Raw genomic sequence first — 23,263 nt, 5'->3', positions numbered from 1 at the left:
TGATCAGGGAACTGAGGTCTCACATGCTTCCTGTTTTATTTTTTGGTGTGTAGTGTGACCAAAAAAGGAAAAAAAAGTATCCTAGAATGCAATTTTTTTACACCACCACCACCACCTCCTCCATTCTCATACTCAGCTGGAATTATTCAGGCACTTTGAGGGTGTGTGTGTTTGTGTTTGTGTTGTGTTTAAGGGTGCCAGGTACAAAAGTTATGTAATTTGAGCCCACTCTCCTAATAGTTGCTCAGTAGATATTTTTGAGGTCAACTGAATTGAAAATAAAATATTTACAATTTAAAACAAAGGCAAAATAGGATATAAAGATTCTTTCTCTGCCTGTTTTAATAAATTTGCTTTGAGAATGGATTGCACATGGTCTCCACTCCAGAGAACATAGGCTTGGCTTCATTCTGCCAAATATTCTTTTTTTCCCTATTCGGCAAACTTTATGAAGGCTTACACCCTTGCTGAATGAAGTGTTTTCTTTGGATCAGCAGTGTTGGCATCACCTGGAAGCTTTTTGGAAATGAAGACACCAAGGCCAGACTCCAGATTTTGAATCAGAAACAGTAAGTAGTTCAGCAATATCACCAAATGATCCCTAGGCACATTCAATTTGAGAAGCATTAGCTTGGCGGCCCCTAATTGTCTCATGGGTGACAGCCCCACCCAGTGAGGTTCTAGTTCCAAATGTGCCTAAATGTATTCTCGGCTGTTCCATAACTATCATCATCATTAATGATACTAATGACATATCTACCAAGGAATTAATAGGGCACTTTTATATACATTATCTAATTTGATCCCAACTACTTTCTCCAATTTAGAACAAAGTATTTTCTTCAAAGTGCACAAATTCAATTCCAACAATGTGAAGAGATGAGTAGAGTTTCCTGAATTGTTTTCAAAGATGAACATACTTTAAGTCCAGAGAGTCATTTATAATTATCTTCAAATTTAATAATGTCAATATTCTTCAGCCAAATATACTTTGTTGTTATATTTCAGAACATTTTAGAAAAAAACATAATAAAGTAGTGATTTGGAGTGGGTTGGTTTTATTATTATACCATAAAAATCTAGATCTGGGAAGCATATTAATAAAACTATGCTGAAAGAGGTCAAATAGTTTATCCAAAAGAGATTTACAGTTAAAAACACATTAAAGCCATCGAGGTAATTGACAAATGGGTTTTAAAGGTCTAATTGCACATGTACTTTTTCAGGTACTAAGTAAAGAATTAAAAACACTTGGTATTAACATTATATCTGCATCATCCACACTTCAATCCTTATGCATTAGATAGAACACCAAACAACAAAAATGCACCCCCAACTTTCAGGAATTGTTATTTTCTGCATAAGAAGAAACTATATTCAGAGATTTTAAAAAGTAGAAAACAATTACAGGGCAGAATATGGAAAAGAGTATTATAATTTAATATAGTGTGTATCAAAGTGATAAAAACAAGCAGACTGAGGTGGAAATAGTAAGATAAAACTGAGATAAACATTTATTTCAAGATTTTCTAGTTGATTTCCTTTGGACCCATTGCTTATTTATTGAGCTGCCAAGAAAGAAGGTCTGCAGGGTGGAGGAGGGGGAGGGTGCAGAACAAAAAGGCAGATAGGTCAAATTATCAAGGAGTGGTGGGTAATTAGCAATGGGGTAGACGCCCGCAGAGATGGCAGGTGTTTCTTCATAGAAGGTCAAAATTTGTATTAAATGAACTACAAATAAGCAATCAATAGGCTGAATATTAATATTTCATTAATCCTACCCGGAGGTCACTCATCCATAGTTAGACACATTATTTTCAAGGGATCATACCTGGTAAACTGGACTACTCAGTCTGCTTTGGCAAGCCTGGTGGATTCCTGGGGTTCTACTATCAGGTCTCCTTGAAATGCAAGAAGCCCTCTTCTGGACCAGGAGTCACACGAGAGCTTCATAGTTCTAATGGGTTACTTCTTGTGCCAAGCCCACCCTGTCATAGAGATGATCAGAGACCTGTACTTGTCTCTAAACCTCTTGTGTAGAGTCAGAGTGAGCCCATGAACAAAGTCCATCTTGGCTTCACTGGAAGTTCCTCACTATGTATCATCTCCTTACACACACTGACCTTACCTTATATGTAATTCACTTAATATAGATTATGACCCCTGACCTCCCAACATACACACAGAAAATAGCCTCTAACATGTTGCATCTCTGAAGACATCTTCTCCATTACTTATTTCCCACCCCTCCTTGGAAACAGGCTCACGTTCTTCCCTTTGCCTCTTTGTTCTACCCACTCACCAACAGTTGCTCTCTCTTGGCAGCCTGAAAGGATCTGGCACTCCTGATACAACTACCAATGGCACTCTGCTTAGCCAAATTGGGTTCTGACACCCTGCTCTGCTGCCAAGGGCCCTGCTTCGCTCCAGCTGTTCCCCTATTTTTTCCCCAGCCACCCATGTGACGCCTACAGTAAGGAACAGGGAAGAAGTCAACCCCCAGCATCCCTGTTTCTATCCTTCGGCTCCACTGAAAGCTCTTAAGTACCCGACACAACCGTGAGTTACTGAGCATAGGGCGTTTACAGAATTTGGGCTAATCAGCACAATTTGCTTTGCACTTTGGAACAGAATGAATCTTGTTACTTGGTGTCATAAGTCTTGAGCCAAAATAGACATCATAGCCTGAGCAGAGTGATTGCAGGTTGAAGCCACCTACTTCCAGTCCACAGGGCTGCTTAACAAGAGTTTAGGTAGATGTGGGCCAGATACTAGAGGCTGCCCAGGCACACACTGCTGGTAGACCTTGTACTTGTCCCTGACTTTTACCAATGGCAAACAGAGCATCTGTCAAATTATGGGAGAAAACATCCCACCACTCTAACACATTCACTAGTTTAAGTCTTCTATAATTCTTTTCAGTGCTTATTGCTATGGATTTATTTTCACACAAAGTTAATCAACTAGCTTGTAGTTCCTTCCTGATAAAATTGAGAGTACTGCCATTTAAAAATCACTTCAGGAAAATATATACTGATCACTTTCTCTGTGGAAAGCAGAATTTCAAACTGCCTTCCAAGTCTTGATTACCAAAATATTGACTAATCTCTTACAGGAAAATAGAATGCACTAAGCAGCTGGTGAAATACAATTTAGATGGCTAAATATGTGGTGCTTTTTTTTAATTCTGTAAAGTTTCCCAATACTGAACCAATTTGTTTATGCATCTTAAATTGATAGGCTGGTTGAAAGGTATGTGGTGCTTTGGCTCACCTCACTGGCTTTAGTATAGTCCATACTATTGTTTATGATGAAAACACCATCCATCCTTCTTGAGAACGTTTCAAAACTATTTTGAAAGAGGGTAGTTTCATTGAAATTATACTTAATTTATACAGTGTTAGCAAAGGTTCTTAAAAATATTCTTTACAGTTTTCTCATAACAAGGATGTATGGCTATTTAAAATGAAATGGCATTTTCTAATTTGAAGAATATATGTGTTTATTAAGTCTATCATAATCATGTTGGTGGTACTTTCATGCAAAATACTGTTAGTAATCTGCCTTGTTAGACTTGGTGAACACACAGCTCCTCTACCAAAGAGGAGAAAGCCTCAAATTAAAGATGTCTGACTTTTGGTAAGCTACCTTATTTATCTAAGCATCAAAACCCTCTTCTACTCAGGGTCGTTGGGAAAATTAAATGTAAGGCAGTTGCTCTGAATAGTGCCTGGACCACAGTAAAAAGGCAAAAGTAACTGAAGATTGCTTTTGTCGGTAGCGCAGTGCAGGCCTTGTGGATCCCAGTAAATACGTTCCCATCTCCATCCTATTCTTGCTCTTCTCTCACTTACTCAGTATTTACTAAGTACCTGCCATGTGTCAGGCTCAGGTGCTAATGATAGAAAAGTGAATGAAACAGGCCCTCCAGATGATGATAAGTGAGAGACACAGCCAGACAAACAGACGGCTTAAAATGTATGCCTTGAATGCTCTAGGAACACAGAGAAGGGGCTTATCCAGTCTGGGTTTTCATGAAATAATATTTCCTTTCTCTGAGTTGAGAAGTGAAGAATGGTTACAAGTTGGCCAGAAAACAAAAAAAAAAAGTGAGGTAAAGTATTCATGCAGAGGGAACTCCAATGCAACTGCTTAGAGGTGAGAGAGAATTTGGTGCCTTTGAGTAACTGAAAATAATTCAATATAGCTGAGGACTAGATAAAGACAGAAGAGTTCACAGAAGAGACTGGGGCAATAAATAGGAACTAAATTATAAAAGGCTGTATATTGTCACCCTGCTTATTTAACTCATATGCAGAGTACATCATGCAAAATGCCAGGCTGGATGAAGCACAAGTTGGAATCAAGACTGTGGGGAGAAATATCAATAACCTCAGACATGCAGATGACACTACCCTTATGACAGAAAGCTAAGAGGAACTGAAGAGCCTCTTGATAAAGGTGAAAGAGGAGAGTGAAAAAGCTGGCTTAAAACTCAACATTCAAAAAACCAATAAAAACCAAGATCATGGCATTTGGTCCCATCATTTCATGGCACATAGATGCGGAAACAAAACAGTGACAGACTTTATCTTCTGGGGCTCCAAAATCACTGCAGATGGTGACTGCAGCCATGAAATTAAAAGATGCTTGCTCCTTGGAAGAAAAGCTATGACCAACATAGACAGCATATTAAAAAGCAGAGACATTACTTTGTTGACAAAGGTCCATCTAGTCAAGGCTATGGTTTTTCCATAGTCATGTATGGATGTGAGTTGGACCATAAAGAAGGCTGAGGGCCGAAGAATTGATGCTTTTGAACTGTGGTGTTGGAGAAGACTCTTGAGAGTCCCTTGGACTGCAAGGAGATCCAACCAGTCCATCCTAAAGGAAATCAATCCTGAATATTCATTGGGGGGACTGATGTTGAGGCTGAAGCTCCAATACTTTGGCTACATGATGCAAAGAGTCCACTTACTGGAAAAGAACCCTAGCTGGGAAGATTGAAGGCAGGAGGAGAAGGCGGACGACAGAGGATGAGATGGTTGGATGGCATCACTGACCCAATGGACATGAGTTTGAGCAAGCTCCAGGAGATGGTGAAGGACAGAGAAGCCTGGTGTGCTGCAGTTCATGGGGTTGCAAAGAGTCAGATATGACTGAGCGACCGAATAAACAAACAAACAAAAATTATAAAAGGCACTGTAAACCACAGTGTAGAGTTTGGAATTTATCTTAAAACCAATGGGAAGTCATTGGTTGTTATGTAAAACAGCATGGTTAGCTTTGTGTTTGGGAAGCATCATAATGTAGAAAATGAACTTGAAGAAGAAAGACTGGAGACCAGGAGGCCATGTTTGTGGCTGGTACAATAATTTATGCAAAAGAAAACAGCAACCTGGACTTTGGTCATGATGACAGCATCAGAGAAAACAAATGGGTTAGGTGTTCAAGCAGATGTCATCAACTGGAATTGGTGATTTATGAGAGAGGTGGGTGTAGCAAGAATGGATATGAGAACACCACACTGGCTTACCAGCAACTGGGGTGTTGGCACTTGCTAGAGAGACTACAAGGAAGAACAAGGTTGGGAAGAAAGATAACAAGTTCAGTTGTGGACAAAAAAAATTTCAAATGTCCACAGAACATTTAGAGAACTTCAGAGTCCAGAAGAGGTTAGAGGTAGCATAGTATATTTGGGAGTAATCAGCAGATACCTGGTCAATGAAATCATGGAAGTGGAAAACTGAGAGTATACAAATGGAGACATTCTCTGGGACAGGATCCCATGACACACAGACACTTAACAAATAAACTGAGGAAGAGGAATCCCCACAAGGGATTGAAAAGGAATGGCCAAACAGGTAGAAAAATCAGATGAATTAGAAGTCACTATGGTTGTGAGAGCTGGACTGTAAAGAAGGCAGAGCACCAAAGAATTGATGCCTTTGAACTGTGGTGCTGGAGAAGACTCCTGAGAGTCCCTTGGACAGCAAGGAGATCAAACCAGTCAATCTTAAGGGAAATCAACCCTGAATACTCATTGGAAGGACTGATGCTGAAGCTGAAACTCCAGTATTATGACAACAGCTGACTCATTGGAAAAGTCCCTGATGCTGGGAAAGATTGAGGGCAGAAGGAGAAGAGGGCATCAGAGGATGAGATGGCTGGATGGCATCACCAATGCAATGGACATGAACTTGGGCAAACTTCGGGAGATGGTGAGGGACAGGGAGGCCTGGCATGCTGCAGTCCATGGGGTCACAGAGTAGAACATGACTGGGCAACTCAAACAACAACAAAGAGAAAAAAGTATTTCAGGAAGGTCACAAAAGTCATGGGAAAGAAGTATCTCAAGAAGACAAATGACATCAAATGCTATTGAAAAACCGAGTAAGAGGCTTCAGATTTCATTGGTTTTAACAGCAAGAAGGTGTAAGTCAATCTAAATTTCACACACACACACACACACACACACACACACACACTTATATGCATATACATATACTCACACAGACTTTAAATCCTCAAATAATATGTTAGGGTTCTTCTATGATCCACTATCTCTGGTCTGTCTTGTTTTTCTTCTCTTCCCACCCTTATCCTTTGTAGTTGCACTGCAGCTTACCTATAGCCTTTATCAGACCAAAAGATAAAACAAGGGTGGTGGGCAACTTAAAGTTTGGTGACCAAGGCAAAATCCATTTCAGCGGTACCTGGATTCCAGCTATGGTATGGAAACGGATGCCACTTACCATTTTAAATGTACATTGTGTTAATAAAATGCTGGCCTGACCAACTGAAGATAGGACTTTTCATTTTTGTGTCTAATAACTCAATTGACCTTTGGAAAATTTAAGAAGGGAGACTCTGGAGTATACATTTTAACATTTAAGAACTTTTACTGCTAGCTTTTGATCTAAACAATACCATTTATAGACACAAACACAAACACGTGTACCTTAATTTCTTTGCCATAATTAGATGATCAGAAATTAAGGAAAACATGCAGTTGAAAAGGTTTACTACAAAAAGACAAATGATGCTTTTTTAAAGTCCAACTATAAACATAGAAATTTAAATGTCTAAAAGTTCTAATTGGTCAGAGGATTCAATGTATAAAAATTTTACATTTTCTTTTACTCCTTTAAAACATATGGTTTAGTCAAAAGAAATAGGATTTATTTAGATAGCAGATGAATGTCAGATCATATGACTCATATCCTACCTAAATTTTTCTGTTCCTGCTAGAAAATTTCCTCTAACAGATGAGTAATCTTATTTTATGCTGGATCAGCCCCACAGTTTGATACAGCCATGGGTTTGAAATAGGAGAGTTGCTAGTTGTATGATTCAAATGCTCTTTGAGAACAACACAGATATCTCATTACTTTAACAAAAAAATTGAAATTATGTAGAAAATTTCTAACAGTTTTCATCACTAATGAAGTATACCAATAACATAAACCAGATTTTTACCCTGAAGAGAGCTAGAGGTCCCCCAAGTTCTAAAAGAATGCAAAAAGGCAAATATGTAAATTATGAGCTTGACATTGATTGCAAGCAAAATTCTAAAATAGAGTTTCAAACAGATGGTCTGTGAGCATTTAGAAATATAAGAGGTGATCATCAGGAACCACCATGGGCTCAGTACAAACAAATTTCACTAGCTAAGTTAATGTTCTAACAAAATAGGGTTACTAGACTAATGGATTTGCAAAGCTGATGGAACACACACAAAGGAACCTTAAAAAGTAAAAATAATTTAACTATTCAGCCATAATACAGCATGTGTGCTTGCTAGGTCACTTCAGTCGTGTCTGACTTTTTGCAACCCTATGGACTATAGCCTGCCAGCCTCCTCTGTCCATGGGATTCTCCAGGCAAAATACTGGAGTGGGTTGCCATTCCCTCTCCAGGGGATTTTCCCAAAATCAAACTCATGTCTCTTACATCTCCTACATTGGCAGGTGGGTTCTTTACCACTAGAGCCACCTGGGAAGCCACCTATAACAGAGCATGCAGGTATTCTACTCGCTATGATATAATTTACTATGACTTGTAACAAATATTTACTGAGCACCTACTCTGTGTCTTGCACCGTGTTAAGTGCTTACACACCACATGTTTTAACACAGTTCGATCCCTGGGTCAGGAAGATCCTCTGGAGAAGGAAATGGCAACCCACTCCAGTACTCTTGCCAGGAAAATCCCATGGACAGAGAAGCATGGTAGGCTATAGTCCCTGGGGTCACAAAGAGTTGGACACAACTGAACAACTTACTCACTCACTCACTTACCTGATGCTGAAGCTGAAACTACAATCCTTTGGCCACCTGATGCAAAGAACTGACTCATTAGAAAAGACCTAGGAAAGCTCTCATTGGAAAAGACTAGGAAAGATTGAAGGCAGGAGGAGAAGGAGGTGACAGAGGATGAGATGGTTGGATGGCATCACCAACTTGATGGACATGAGTTTGAGCAAGCTCTGGAGTTGGTGATGGGCAGGGAAGCCTGGTGTGCTGCAGTCCATGGGGTCGCAAAGAGTCAGATATGACTGAGCGACTGAACTGAACTGAACCTATGAGGTAGAAACTCTTGTTACCAAGAGGCAGTGGAGTGTATGGCTTAAGTGCACAGACTTGAAGCCAGATAGCATCCTTTCAAATCCTGACTCTATCACTTAAATGGCTGTATGACCTTGAAAAGTCACTTGATCTCTGCCTTGTGTTGAACATCTGTAACATGATGATAATAACAATAACTCCCTTCAAAAGGGGTTGTGAAGATTAAATGAGCTAATGTACGTACATGTCTTAAAAAAGTATCTGGTGCATAATAAATTCTATGAATGTCAGCTGTAACAACTCCACTTTGGAGAAGTAAGATGACATATCCAAAATGCTACAGTTCCTCTAGCCAGGATTTAAATCCAACACTGAGATCAAAGTCCATGCCCTGAACCACCATAAAATTTACATTTTAAAAAATGTGTGGGATTCTTAAATGATTTTGAAGAACCCTTGATATCCACACACTTCTTTAAACCTTTGTTCTAACAATGTACTTTATACCTAAGTTGTTTGGTAAGCTATTTCTGGGATCTTGTGCCAAAACTTTCCTAGATGCCAGAAAAGCTATTGAGGAAATCAGGTGCTCAAATTTGAAGGCTACAGCCATCATATATCAAAGGCATATGGTAATATGTCTGGAGAGTCACATGTGTTGACCTAATTTAATAAGAAATAAATACTGTATGGAAAATTGTGTGTGTGCTCAGTCATGTCCGACTCTTTTGACCTCATGTATTTTAGCCTTCTAGGCTCCTCTGTCCATGGAATTCTCCAGGCAAGAATACTGGAGTGGGTTGCCATTTCCTATTCCAGTATGGAATATTACTTGGACATTAAAAAGAATGAAATAATGCCACTCTCATAGATGGAACTAGAGATTATCATACTAAGAGAGGCAAGTCAGAAAGAGACAAATGCCATATGATATCATTTATATGTGGAATCTAAAATATCACAAAATGAAAATTTCTATGAAACAGAAACAGACTCATGGATATAGAGAACATACTTGTGGTTGCAAAGGAGGGGTGGGGGAAAGAAGGACTGAGAGTTTGGGGTTAGTAGATGTAAACTATTATACATAAGATTGATAAAAAACCAGCTCCTACACTATAGCTCAGGGAACTATATTCAATAGCCTGTGAAAATGAAAAAGAATATATACAATTGATTCACTTTACTGTACAGCAGAAAGTAACACAACATTGTAAATCAATGACACTTCAATAAATTAAAAAAAAATATTGTAACAGAGGAAGTTTAGTAAGAGCTGTAGGCAGTGTTTATTACTGTTAAACATGAACTGAAGCCTGTCCTAAATGCTTTTCACATATTATTCAGTCCTCATGACCACTTTATTAGGGTATTATGAGCCCCATTTTTGTTTTCAGAGAGGTTTACAACCTGCCCAGGGTCACCCAGCAAGCAAGTTGAAGATCTGGAATTCAAACCAGGTAGTTGGAGCTCTTTATCCATTAAACTCTATCTCAAGAAACCACATCCAAGGGTACTAAGTACTTGCTAAACAAACTCAAGGAAGTCACCCTGCTTGTTTCCAGCAAGCCTTTTCATAACCATTGGGTTATTTTGATTGTTAAAGTCCACTGACTTAATCATTCATCGCCCCCATTCCAGGCGTCCTCAAATGCCTCATCACTGGGGAGGCCAACTTCCTGATGACACTGACTTCACAGTAACCTCCTAGCCACTCTCCCTCATGCATGCCTGGCTTGGCTTTACTTTTCTTTCTCTCACTCACCCCTGCCAGGCAGTTTTGAACATTTGCTTATTTGTTGATATCTTTAGTGTCCACCAGTCTCTATAACAAATGCTCCAAGGGACTTCGTGCATTTTGTTTTACTACATTATCCCAGTATTTAGAATAAACACTGGTACATCGTATGCTCACAAAAATATTTCTATAAATGATTGAATTCTTACATATGCCTGTTATACAATCTAACTTATCAGTAGTATCAGAAAGAAAGATTGAATAAAAAAAGTACCATGATCAGCTATAATATATAACCTCTACTAATTTCAGTCTTTCCTTCCAGACCCTATTTATAAGCAGATACTATTTCTTTCACAACCCACCCAGTATTCTTGCCTGGAGAATCCCATGGACAGAGGAGCCTGGTGGGCTACTGTTCATGGGGTCGCAAAGAGTCAGGCACGACTGAGTGTGCATACACACATACATGCGCACAGTTTCATAACAGAGCTTCCAATATGATTTTACTTTTTCAGATAACATTATCAGATCAAATAAAAAAATCAATTTTGAATGGATCGTTTGTCAGTGACCTTCAGTAAGTTACCCTTTCAGGCTCAGTTTTGTTTTACTTTTGTTTTCTTAAGTAAAAGCAAAGTTGGTCAAAGATTTTCCATTTGCACATTAGAAGTCACTTTTCCCTGACTTTTGTATTTTCAGAGGTAGAAATTATAGTTCTAATCCAATAGTACTTAGCTAAAACAAGATTCCTGAAATGCAAACTATCCTTTCCTTTCAGGCCACCTCTTAGAGATCATTAAAAATTTTCCTAATCACTAAAGAAAGCACATTTCAATGATATAGATCTGACATTTTATGTTTTACAAACTTCTTCATAAAATATTCTAGCAACATTTTGATGGATTTGAAGGTTGCAAAAAAATATTAAATAAGAGTTTTCTCTGCATTTCTTTCTAAAAGATGAGACTAGGCCAATGGAATTTGAAATCCAAAAGTAAAGCTTACTGAGAAGAATTTGTGGTAGAAATGGCACTAGCTGTTTATTCTTTCTTAGCAGCTTAAACAACACACATTTATTATCTCACAGTTTCTGTGAAGTCAAGAATACAGACAGAGCTCAGCTGGGCCTGCTTACAATTCTTGCTGAAGGCTGCAGTCAAGATATTGGCCAGAGCAATTCCCTGGTGGTCGAGTGGTTAAAAATCAACCTTGCAATGCAGAGGCCATCGGTTCAACCCCTGGTCTGGTAAGATCTCACGTGCCACAGGGCAGCTAAGCTGCGTGCCAAAGCTAGTGAAGCCCACACACCTCAGAGCCTGTGCTCCGTGATAAGAAGAGAAGCCTGCACGCCACAGCTAGAGAGCAGGTCACACTTGCTGCAACTAGAGAAAGCCTGGGTGCAGCAACAAAGACTCAGTGCAGCAAAAAAAAAAAAAAGTCATCCAGGGCTGGGATCTCATCTGAAAGCTTAATCTGAGATGCATGTTTCCACAATCACTCAGGTGATTGTTGACAGTATTCAATTCCACTTGTGCTGTGGATTATGGGTCTCACTATCTACTAGGCTCTTGGCTGGAGGACACCTTTAGTTCCTTGCCACATGGAACTTTGCATATCATAGAAATTTGCATCATCAAAACCAACATGGGAAAGAACCTACTAGCAGGATGGAAACTGCAGTCCATCTAATCACAGAAGCGTCATCTCCTTGGTGTGGAGATTTTCTGTTGGCCAGATGCAAGTCACTCAAAGGGAGAGGATTACACAGGCCCTGAATGCAAGCAGGTGGGGATCATTGGGGGTCATCTTAAAGGCTGTCTACCACTGAAGTACTATCTCAAGATAAAACCATATTTCTTGTGAAAGACACGAGGCCACCTGATGCCACCTTTTGGCTTTGGTTATCCACTGCTACCTCACTGGAGAGTTGGCATCATCTGGTATATTCCCACTTCTGCTGACACTGCTGCTTCTGAAACAACCTAAGCCTTTCTTCCTAGGCAACTTTAAAAAGAGCAAAACAGGGTGAAAACAAGAAAAGGTAGAAACTTTTCCCTTGAAGTTATAAATTTGAATGAAGAATTGGTCATGATATAGGTGTAGCATCCTTGAGCTTTGGGCTAAAGGAGAGAAGGGAATGTCATACAAATGATACAATCTGCAAGAGGCTCTCAGTCAAGAACGGACACTATTTCTGCACATGCAGCTTCTTCCACTGCTTGTTAATAAACACTCAATACCCATCTCACTCTTGCCTGTATACAAGCTTTGGGATTACAGCTGGAGTGCACGTCTCTTTGCATTAATGAGCCCTACTTCTTGGTTGTACTTCTAACTATGTGTCAAATCTAAGCATAAAAAATTGAGTTTGATAATCTAATAATTTCATTGGTATTTAGTCACTCATTCGCGTTAGACTCTTTTGAGACCTCATGGACTGTAGCTCACCAGGCTCCTCTGCCCATGGTAGTAGCTTTCTTATCTATACAGATGTCAAAGGCAAAGTAATCAAGTGAGGAAATTTAAGATCCTCACAGAGACAAAAAATAAGCAGGTTCAGTGTTAAGGTGAAGTTCACACACTTAGCATAGACGTGGATTCCCATTTACAAGAAGCACAATGGTAAAGTAGTTATGAACACAGTCTCCTGAGACAGACTGTTTGGGTATGAATGCTGGTTGTATGATTTGCTATCTGTGTGACCTTAAGAGAAAATCACTCAGTTTCTCTGTGCCCTGGATTTTCCCATCTGTAAAACAGATAATTTTACCTACCTCATGTTAAAGTGCTGCACTCAATATGCCAACAAATTTGGAAAATTCAGCAGTGGCCACAGGACCAGAAAAGGTCAGTTTTCATTCCAATCCCAAAGAAAGGCACTGCCAAAGAATGTTCAAACTACCACAAAATTGCACTCATCTCATATGCTAGCAAAGTAATGCTCAAAAGGCTTCACGCCAGGCTTCAACAGTATGTGAACCAAGAACTTCCAGATGTTCAAGTTTGATTTAGAAAAGGCAGAGGAATCAGAGACCAAATTGCCAACATCCATGGATCACAGAAAAAGCAAGAGAATTCCAGAAAAACACCTACTTCTGCTTCATTGACTACACTAAAGCCTTTGATTGTGTGGATCACAACAAACTGTGGAAAATTCTTAAAGAGGTGAGAATACCAGACCACATTACCTGCCTTCTGAGAAACCTTTATGCAGGTCAAGAAGCAACAGTTAAAACCAGACATGGAACAATGGACTGGTTCAAAACTGGGAAAGGAGTATGTCAAGGCTATATATTGTCACCCTGCTTATTTAACTTATATGCAGAGTACATCATGTGAAATGCCAGGCTGGATGAAGCACAAGCTGGAATCAAGATTGCTGGGAGAAATATCAATAACCTCAGATATGCAGATGACACCACCCTTATGGCAGAAAGCAAAGAGGAACTAAAGAGCCTCTTGATGAAGGTGAAAGAGGAAAGTGAGAAAGCTGGCTTAAAACTCAACATTCAAAAAACCAAGATCATGGCATCCAATCCCATCACTTCATGACAAATAGTTGGGGTAACAGTGGAAACAGTGGCTGACTCTATTTTGGGGGGCTTCAAAATCACTGCAGATGGTGACTGCAGCCATGAAATTAAAAGACACTTACTCCTTGGAAGAAAAGCTATGACCAACCTAGACAGCATATTAAAAAGCAGAGACAGAGATTACTTTGCCAACAAAGATCCATATAGTCAAAGCTATGGTTTTTCCAGTAGTCATGTATGAATGTGAGAGTTGGACCATAAAGAAGGCTGAGTGCCAAAGAATTGATGCTTTTGAACTGTGGTGTTGGAGAAGACTCTTGAGAGTCCCTTGGACTGCAAGGAGATCCAACCAGTCCATCCTAAAGGAAATCAATCCTGAATATTCATTGGAAGGACTGATGCTGAAGCTGAAACTCCAATACTTTGGCCACCTGATGTGAAGAGCTGACTCATTAGAAAAGACTCTGATGCTGGGAAAGACTGAAGGCAGGAGGAGAAGGGGATGACAGAGGATGAGATGGTTGGATGGCATCACCAACTCAATGGACATGAGTTTGAGCAAGCTCCGGGAGATGGTGAAGGACAGGGAAGCCTGGTGTGCTGCAGTCCTTGGGGTCACAAAGAGTTGGACGTGACTGAACAACAACAACACATTAAACCAGGGCCTGGGATATAGTAAGTGTTATATTCATGTTTCTCAAATTTAAAAAATCTATTTTAAGTTTTTATGTTCCAGTTTCTGGTCCAACACAAAGTCAGGTTAGAAATGTCATCCCTGCTCACACAATGAGAAGAAAGCTGAACAAACTAAGTCAATAACTTTTCTTAGATTTATCATAGAAGTGAGGTCACAGGATAAGCCACTGCCACAGAATTTGGCCAGGCAGCCAGGCAGACACAGAAAACCACAATTTACTAGAGCAGAAATTCACACAAATTAATAGAAACTACAGGAGACATGGGTTTGATTCCTGAGTTGGGAAGATCCCCTGGAGAAGGAAATGGCAACCCACTCCAGTATTCTTGTCTGGAGAATCCCATGGACAGAGGAGCCTGGTGGGCTATAGTCCATAGGGTCACAAAGAGTCAGATACGACTGAAGCAACCGAGCAAGCATGCAAGCAGAGCCCAACAGATTGGGATTTTACCATAGCCTCACTCATCTGGGGAAAGACAAGGACCCAACTTCATCCCTCCCAGCCTTATGGTATCACCTAAGGACCACTTGCAAAGGTCATGCTGGCTCGCTAAAAATCTGAGACCAAAATGTGGGATTATAGAATGCTCCTCTCCCACACAACTTACCAACACATCACAAAGCACTTATATACCTCAGTTCCTTTTATCCTACACATGATGTCTAATTTTCAACAAAAAATTACAAGGCATACTGAAAGACAAAAAGCACAGTTTGAAGAGACAGAGCAAACCGGTTTCAATTATAGCAAGGATATCAGAAATGATCAATATAGGAATTTAAAATAATTATCATTTATACTCTAGGGCTCAAGTAGAAAAAGTACACAACATACAGAACCCAGGAGACAATCTAGATAATCTTGGGACTGGAGGTTAATTTTTAGCTACAACACTACAGAAACAATCCACAAAATAAATTCTGATAAATTGCATTTTGTTAGAATTAAAAATTTCTCTGTGAAAGACATTGTCAATGAGAAGACAAGCCAGACTGAGAGAAAATAATGCAAAAGGCAAATCTGCTGAAGTTCTGTTATCCAAAATATGCAAAGAACTCAACAATAAGGAAGTATAAGCAATGCAGATGTCCTTCAATAGGTGGATGGATAGACAAAATGTGGAACATCCTTACAACAGATTAATCAGTAATGAAAAGAAATGAACTATCAAGCCACAAAAAGACATGGAAGAACCTGAAATGCATATTGCAAAGTGAAAGAAGCCAACCTGGAAAGTAAACTCTGTGTAATTCCAATCACATGACATTCTGGAAAAGGCAAAAAAAGAGTCAGTAAGAAGATCAGTTGTTGCCAGGGGTTAGAGGAGAAGGAAGGATAACTAGATGACTAGCAGAGCACAAATAACTTTTAGGGCAATAAAATTATTTTGTATGATATGGTAATAGTGGATACATGTCATTATCTGACTCTTTATGACCCCATGGACTATATTCCATGGAATTCTCCAGGCCAGAATACTGCAGTGAGTAGCTGCAGGGGATCTTCTTCCCTTCTCCCTTCTCCAGGGGATCTTCCCAACCCAGGGATCGAACCCAGGTCTCCTGCATTGCAGGTGGATTCTTTACCAGCTGAGCCACCAGGGAAGCCCAAGAATACTGGAGTGGGTAGCCTATCCCTTCTCCAGGGATCTTCCTGACCCAGGAATCGAACCGGGGTCTCCTGCATTGCAGGCAGATTCTTTACCAGCTGAGCTACCAGGGAAGCCCAAACATGTCATTACACATTTGTCAAAGCCCACAAAATGCACATTAAAAGTGAACTGTAAAATAAACTATGAACTTTTGGTGATACTGATGTAGATTCCTCATCTGTAATAAATATAGCACACTGATAGGGGATGTTGACAGTGGGAGAAGTTGTATGCATACTTGGAGGGGAGGTATATAGGAACTCTGTATTTTCCACTCAGTCTTGCTGTGCTCTTAACAATGTCTATTATAAAGTTTTAAAAAATTCATGATGTTAAAACATAGCTCAGGTTTAGATTGTGGTTTAAAGTTCTCCTGAGTAAACAGCAAGTTGGAAATTATCCTAAGGAAGTCACAACTTTGCTGGCACCAATAGTACAAGGTCCAAAAAACCTTCGCTGTCTCTACCTCACTCCAGAAATCTGTAAACTCTCCATTAGCAGCAGTGTCCTCTAGGGAGAGGGGAGTGGATGATGTCTGCAGGCACATTTTGCACAAAACAGACTGGGAATCCCAGGGCTATGCGCCAGAATCGGATGTATCTTTTTTCCCTGAGACATTTAGATCAGGACTTCTCTGATTTTAGGGTATGTAGGAATCACTTGGAGAAGTTGTTAAAACAGACTGCGGGGCCTCTTCTGCAAAAATTCTGATTCAGTAAGTCTGCAGTGGGGCCTGAGAATCTGGATTGTCAACTGGCACCCTGGTGATACTGATGCTAGTGGTCAGTGGGTCACATTCAGAAGTTACAATAATTTTGATGGCTTTTAAAGATGAAATCTTCTCAGTAGATGTTCTGGAATTTATATAGGAGGATCCTGGGACCAGCAATCTGGCTGAAAGGGAATAAGGAACTGCTCAGAAGACTGCATCTATTTGGCAAATACACTACATTTACTTAGAATAAGAGCTTATTTGGATGGACTGGGGTGATGGAGACTACAAGAGGGAGACTAAGCAAACTAAGAGCCCGTGTTTTGTTTTGCTCTCAGAAAGTTTCAATGATTTTTTTGATCCATTTAGACAGGGCATGTGCTGTGTAGGTCACCACAGTCCCTATCACTTCCTAAGTCCCAAACTGATCAGCTTCACTCATTTATAACCTGCGAATCATTTGACTTTCCAAGTCCTATACTTAATGATCTATCAGACCCATTATAGTTTTAAAATTATGAGATATTATCTGTAGGCTTTCCTCCTGTACCCAGAGAAGAAGTTCCTAAAACCTACAAAAAGAGCCTTTGCCATCCAATACTTTTAGCTATGTGCTTGGATGAGATCGTTAGGTAGCAACATTGACTCAGTGAACATGAATTTGAGCAAACTCCAGGAGAGAGTAGAGGACAGAGGAGCCTGGCGTGCTGCAGCCCATGGGACTGCAAAGAGTGGACCCGACTTGGAGACTGAACAACAGCAACTTTCAACTACGTATCTTCAAATTGCAATGAGAAATATTCAGGTAAAAATTGCTTTGTGAATACTACGACTCCCCATAACAATATAGCTTATGATGAACATAAGCATCGTCCTTTAAGAAAACTTGGTATATAAAACTAGAAACAGAAATTAATACATATGTGAAAAAATAAGGCAAACTATAATAGTTTAGGGTGGCTAGATTTTGTTTAAAAATATAAGATGCCCAGTTACATTTGAATTTCAGATATACAACAAAGAATTTTTATTTTTCAGTATAAGTATGCTCTATGCAAATATTTGGAAAACAAATTGGACATGGGCTTCCCTGGTGGTTCAGATGGTAAAAAATCTGCCTGTAATGTGGAAAATCCAGGTTCAATCCCTGGGTCGGGAAGATCCCCTGGAGAAGGGAATGGCCACCCACTCCAGTATTCTTGCCTGGAGAATTCCATGGACAGAGGAGCCTGGCAGGCTGTACAGTCCATGGGGTTGCAAAGAGTCAGACATGACTGAGAAACTAACACTTTCACTTTTCCCTTTTCATACTAAACCAACAAAAACCAAAAAAATGACTGTTTATTTGAAATTCAATTGTAACTTACCATTCTGTATTTTATCTGGCAATCTATGTTAGTTTTCTATTGCTGCTGTTAACAAATTATTACAAACTTAACAGCTCAAAGCAACATAAAATTTATTATCTTACAGTTTTGGAGGTAAGAAATCTAAAATATGTCCCCAAGGCCACTTTCATTTTGGAAAGGAGGCTTTAGAAGAAAATCCATTTTCTTGCCTATTCCAGCTTCTACTGGCTTGTCCACATTCCTTGGTTTGCACACCCTTCTCAATCTTTAAAGACAGAAGTATTTTCCTACAGATTTTTATCAATGAGTATAATCTTCTTTTTGTAGAAGAGAATAAGCCAAAGGACTTCAGAGACATGCCTGAGACAGAGCCATATGCCTAATTTTCTTTGGCCTAGGATCACCCACATATTCCAGTAGTCTGAGTGCACTGAAAATCAAAAGGTCCCCTGCATCTCTTCCCCCTCATTTTGTTGTATTTATGACAAGCTGAAGACTTAATTCCTCTGAACATATAGAAGAGCTTAATAATAACAGGAGAGATAGATTCCTGGCATTGTGAATGATAAGAATGAAAGCAGAAACTTTTTCAATTATTCAATAGAAACCAGAACCAAACTTGATAAGCTCAAGGTTTTTATTTATTACATGAAGTAAAAAATATGGAAGGAAAGTATATACTACATCTGACTTACTAGTGTTCAACTGTTGTTGTCTTAATCCATTCAAGCTTAATCCATGGGTGGCTTATAAACGGCAGAAATTAATTTCTCATAGTTCAGGAGACTGGAAGCCTGAGATCAGTATGCCACCCTGATGGTTGTGCCACCATCTCCTTCAAGTTGCAGACTTCTTGTAGTATCCTCACATGGTGGAGATTTGTGGGGCCTCTCTAATAAGGGCACTAATTTCATTCAGGAGGGCTCCACCCTTACCTCATCTCCCAAAGGCCCCACCTTCAACCACCATCAACTTTGGGGATTAGGATTTCAACATATGTATTTGGCAAGACACAAACATTCACACTATAGGAGTTGACAAGGCATAAAATCTTTTCAGATATTGATCATATAGCTTCCTGTTTGAATCTTGAAAAACATCAAAACAAGTATCTCTGATAAAATGTTTGAACGCCAAAATTCCTTTAAATAAAGAAATAGTAAAATGTGTCAGAACAAGAAAAGATATTGCTTTTAACTCTTTCTGATCATAAAAGCTACTCACATGCCTTACAGAAGATGTGGGATATTCATAAAGAAAAAAATTCAAAAGGAAAAAAAAATTTTTCCCCAAATCCCACTATGTAGAAATAATCATCTTAAAATTTTGCATTATTTCTTTCCATGATAAGTTATAGAAAACCAATTTCTATATAGACAAATTGCATAGCAGATGTATTATATTATACAGTAAATAAAGTATAAGTTTTCATTTGTTTATTTTGTGATCTGCCCATTGATTTCTTTCACCAGATGTGCTATGAAATAGGCCTTTCATTCACTTCTTCACAAGGTACTCCACCAGTCTCAGTGGGTGCTATAAAGGTTAATACAACATGGCTATCTTTATACACTTCTAATAGAAGTATATATGGTCAGTATTCTTTTGGACACATTTAACAAAAGACCAACTCAAATGTATTGACTGAGAAGTGCAAAAATTGGTACAAGCTACTTCTACGTAAAGGATCTCTCTCTCTTCTAGAGAACATCTTCAAACAGGTTCTCTCCATCGGGTGGCAAGATGGCCCCTAATAGTTCTAGACTTTCATGATCCTTAGTGTTTATAATCCTAGAGAAGGAAAGACCTATTCTCTCTCAGAGTTCACACATTCAAGACTGATGGAGGAACTTTTTTGGCCCAGCCTGGGTGTACAGTCAATGAGGAGAAAGGGATGGGGTTCCACAATTAGCAGGGCCTGATCACACTCATGCATGCTATTAATAACACCAGAATCATGTAGGGTCAGGAAAAGGCATTTTACCAAGAAATGGAAGAATGCTGATTAGACAAAGCAACAGATGTCCAATAAAGAGGAGAGAAGTTCTATACTGAAAGATTTTGTTGAAAACCAGGTTATATTTAGATGGATCAACTAGGTCAAAATACTGACTCAAACTGATTCTTTTTAAGGAGCAGAATGTACAACATTATGTGAATCTCTTCTCAAATTACAAAAAAAATTTCCCCCTGAAAGCAAACAAATATTCCTTGGGCAGTTCAAAAATGTCTTACTAAAAACAAGGTTATGAAGTAAATATATTTTATAATAGTATGTACATGGGAGTAGAAATGGATTATGCACCTTTGGATTAACTCCAATAAAAGGCAAATGCTGAAGTGCTAAAATTACAATCCTGAGATAGTAAAGAAGGAAGGAATGATGGAAATGATATAAAAGTGGAAGGTGCAAAGGGAGAGGTAGGCGAGCACAGGCAAAGCAATCAAGCAGCAATCTCAGAATAGCGATCAGACAAGGTGCATTGGGGCAGGTTCATGCAAAGCCTTGCCAAATCAAAAAAGGAAGAAAACTAACAATCTGAATAGCTATTATGTCAAAAACACGTCAGAGGCTTTTATTCAGACCACTTAACACAGAACAATTGTTTCCAACCTAAAGACACAGAAGCTGAAGCTCATAAGTATTATTTAATTCACCTAGAGTCCCTTTGATCTGAAGTTTATCTGAAGTCAAAGCCCATTCTTTTTCTACCACCAAGTTGTTTTCCAAGAAAAGACAGACTATTTCAATAAAGGCCTATACCCTTTCTGACAGGAAAGAGAAATTACCAAATGCCCACTAAAATAACCCAAAGATTTAAATGATAAACTTAGTAGCTAGGAGTTCTGTTGCAAAGCTATAAACATGAATTGTGCTGTTAAAGAACTTCAATGACCTATATCCTGCAATTGCCTTACCCCTTTCAAAAAATCAGTCAGCTGTCTGAATAAGATCTGTTCAATTCCCTTCTTCACAATTTCGGTCTCCGGATAATGTCAAGATCTTCCTTACCTCAGTCTTGGTTCACATGGGTCCTCCTTCTTGAAAGACTTTTCCTCTCCTGCAGATGATATTCTGGCTGATCCTTCTCATCATGAATGATTTATTTAACTCAGATGTCACCTCTACATAGTGACCTCTTCCAGCAGCTAACCCTATTAAAATAGACTCCTCAGATAATATTTAGTATGTGAAACTGTTTTATTTGTGTATGTTTTAATTGTTTATCTCCTCCAAAGAGAATATACAATTTTTAAGGGTCAGGAGTTTGTCCACCCTGTTTATGCCAGCTCTTGAATCATTCTTAGGACATAAGAAGCTCTCACAAGTAATAGACGTAATTATTGAGTACACCTATTACAAGAGGTATAAATTGAGACTATAATGTATCACTGTTAGGAAAACACACTTGAGAGGAGACAAAAGTGGAATGGAGCCTGTGTAGGAGTTACATTGCCTATTACTAAAGCATATAAAACAACAGTAATATGTGAATACTAGTGCCCAACACCAAGCCAGGCCCTGTTCTAAGCATTTGACATGTGCTAACCTGTTTTTCTCATAATAAATAAGTTTATCATTGCTGTTTTGCAGATGAGTAAAAGTGAAATATATAGGCTACATTGGCGAAGGTCACAGAACAATTAAAACGCAGAGTCAGAATCTGGGCTCAGTGTGGAATTAACTCCTGCTTTTAACTACAGACAGTCCTAGACTACAATGGTTCCACTTTCAATTTTTCCACGGTTTGAAAGAAATATGTAGAAACCATACTTCCCAGTTTTGAGTTTTGATCTTTTCCCAGGCAATGGATATGCAGTCCGATACTCTATGGTCATGTTGGACACTGGCAGCGACCACAGCTCGGTTAGCCATCCAGGAGTCCACCTGCAATGCAGGAAAACCTGGGTTTGATTCCTGGGTCAGGAAAATCCCCTGGAAAAGGAAATGGCAACCCACTCCAGTATTCCTGCCTGGGAAATCCCACAGACAGAGGAATTTGGCTGGCTGCTATCCATAGGGTCACAAGACTTGGACACGACTTGGTGACTACACCACCACCAAACAACTGATACAACCGTTCTGTACCCACACATCTATTCTGCTTTTCATATTCAGGACAATATTCAGTAAATTACACATAATGTTTAACACCTTATTATAAAGTAGTCTTTGTGTTGGATGACTTTGCACAACTGTAGGCTAATGTAGGTGTTCTGAGCAAGTTTAAGTTAGGCTGGGCTAAGCCATGACATTCTTAGGTTAGGTGTATTAAAATATTTTCGAGTTAACATGGCTTTATCTGCACATAACTCTACTCTAAGTGGAGGAAGATCTGTACTTCGTGATTCTGTCTCTCCCCAAAAGGCAAGTGGTTGGCAGACAGACACACTAGAACTCCTCTACGCCTGCTATAAAAGGAGGTTAATACCTTAAAATAACTGGGGAGACTGTAAGAAAACAGCAAATTTTGTTTCAGTCAGTGGTAGGTATAACACGATTAGTTACAAACTGCGAACATTCTCAATTCTTGTCAGCTTTTCAAGGCTTACGAGGTTACACCGTCAGCCGGTAATACCCTAATTCACCATCTCAACTTTCTTCCGCTACTCTTCACTTACGGCGTTTCTCCAATTTCAGTGTTTCTCCAATGAATGTGCAGCAAACTCTGCCTCTGCAGCTTTTTAGTAGCCAAATCTCAACCTCCTCATCTGTAAAGTAGCAATAATACCTTCTAGTCTACTCCGCTAGAACTGAAGACCGAAGTGTAAAAGTGTGAGTGCTCTACTGATATTAATTTCTGTCACTGGTGGTTTTGTCAGGGTCCTTTTCTCGCTTATTTTGTAATGAAAAAAACAAACAGATCTTTCCGTTTTTCTCTCAATTTCGCCTCCTTTTGCTTCTCCAGTTAGCAGGAAGAGCTCAGTCAGGATGGCGTAACTTCGCCTTGAGCCTGCGCACTAGCGACGCCCCTCCAGCCTCGGCTTTCACAGCTTCAGGCACGGCGCTT

The 23,263-nt window shown here is 39.4% G+C and overlaps 1 long non-coding RNA gene across 1 annotated transcript in view; it reads right to left on the bottom strand.

Moving 5' to 3' along the window:
- Positions 1-23,185, bottom strand: part of LOC139033889 (uncharacterized) — a 53,591-nt gene extending 30,406 nt beyond the window's left edge. The window contains exons 1-2 of the long non-coding RNA XR_011486375.1: positions 22,875-23,185; positions 21,265-22,140 (exon numbers count right to left, since the gene is read on the bottom strand). This is a non-coding gene — a long non-coding RNA (uncharacterized lncRNA). The remainder of the gene's footprint in view (positions 1-21,264; positions 22,141-22,874) is intronic.
- Positions 23,186-23,263: the final 78 nt, after the last annotated feature.

This window comes from Odocoileus virginianus, unplaced genomic scaffold (assembly GCF_023699985.2).
Source record: "Odocoileus virginianus isolate 20LAN1187 ecotype Illinois unplaced genomic scaffold, Ovbor_1.2 Unplaced_Contig_7, whole genome shotgun sequence".
Lineage (NCBI taxonomy): Eukaryota > Metazoa > Chordata > Mammalia > Artiodactyla > Cervidae > Odocoileus > Odocoileus virginianus.
The sequence above is the reverse complement of the archived record's forward strand: the minus strand, read 5'-3'. Positions and strand labels throughout refer to the sequence as shown.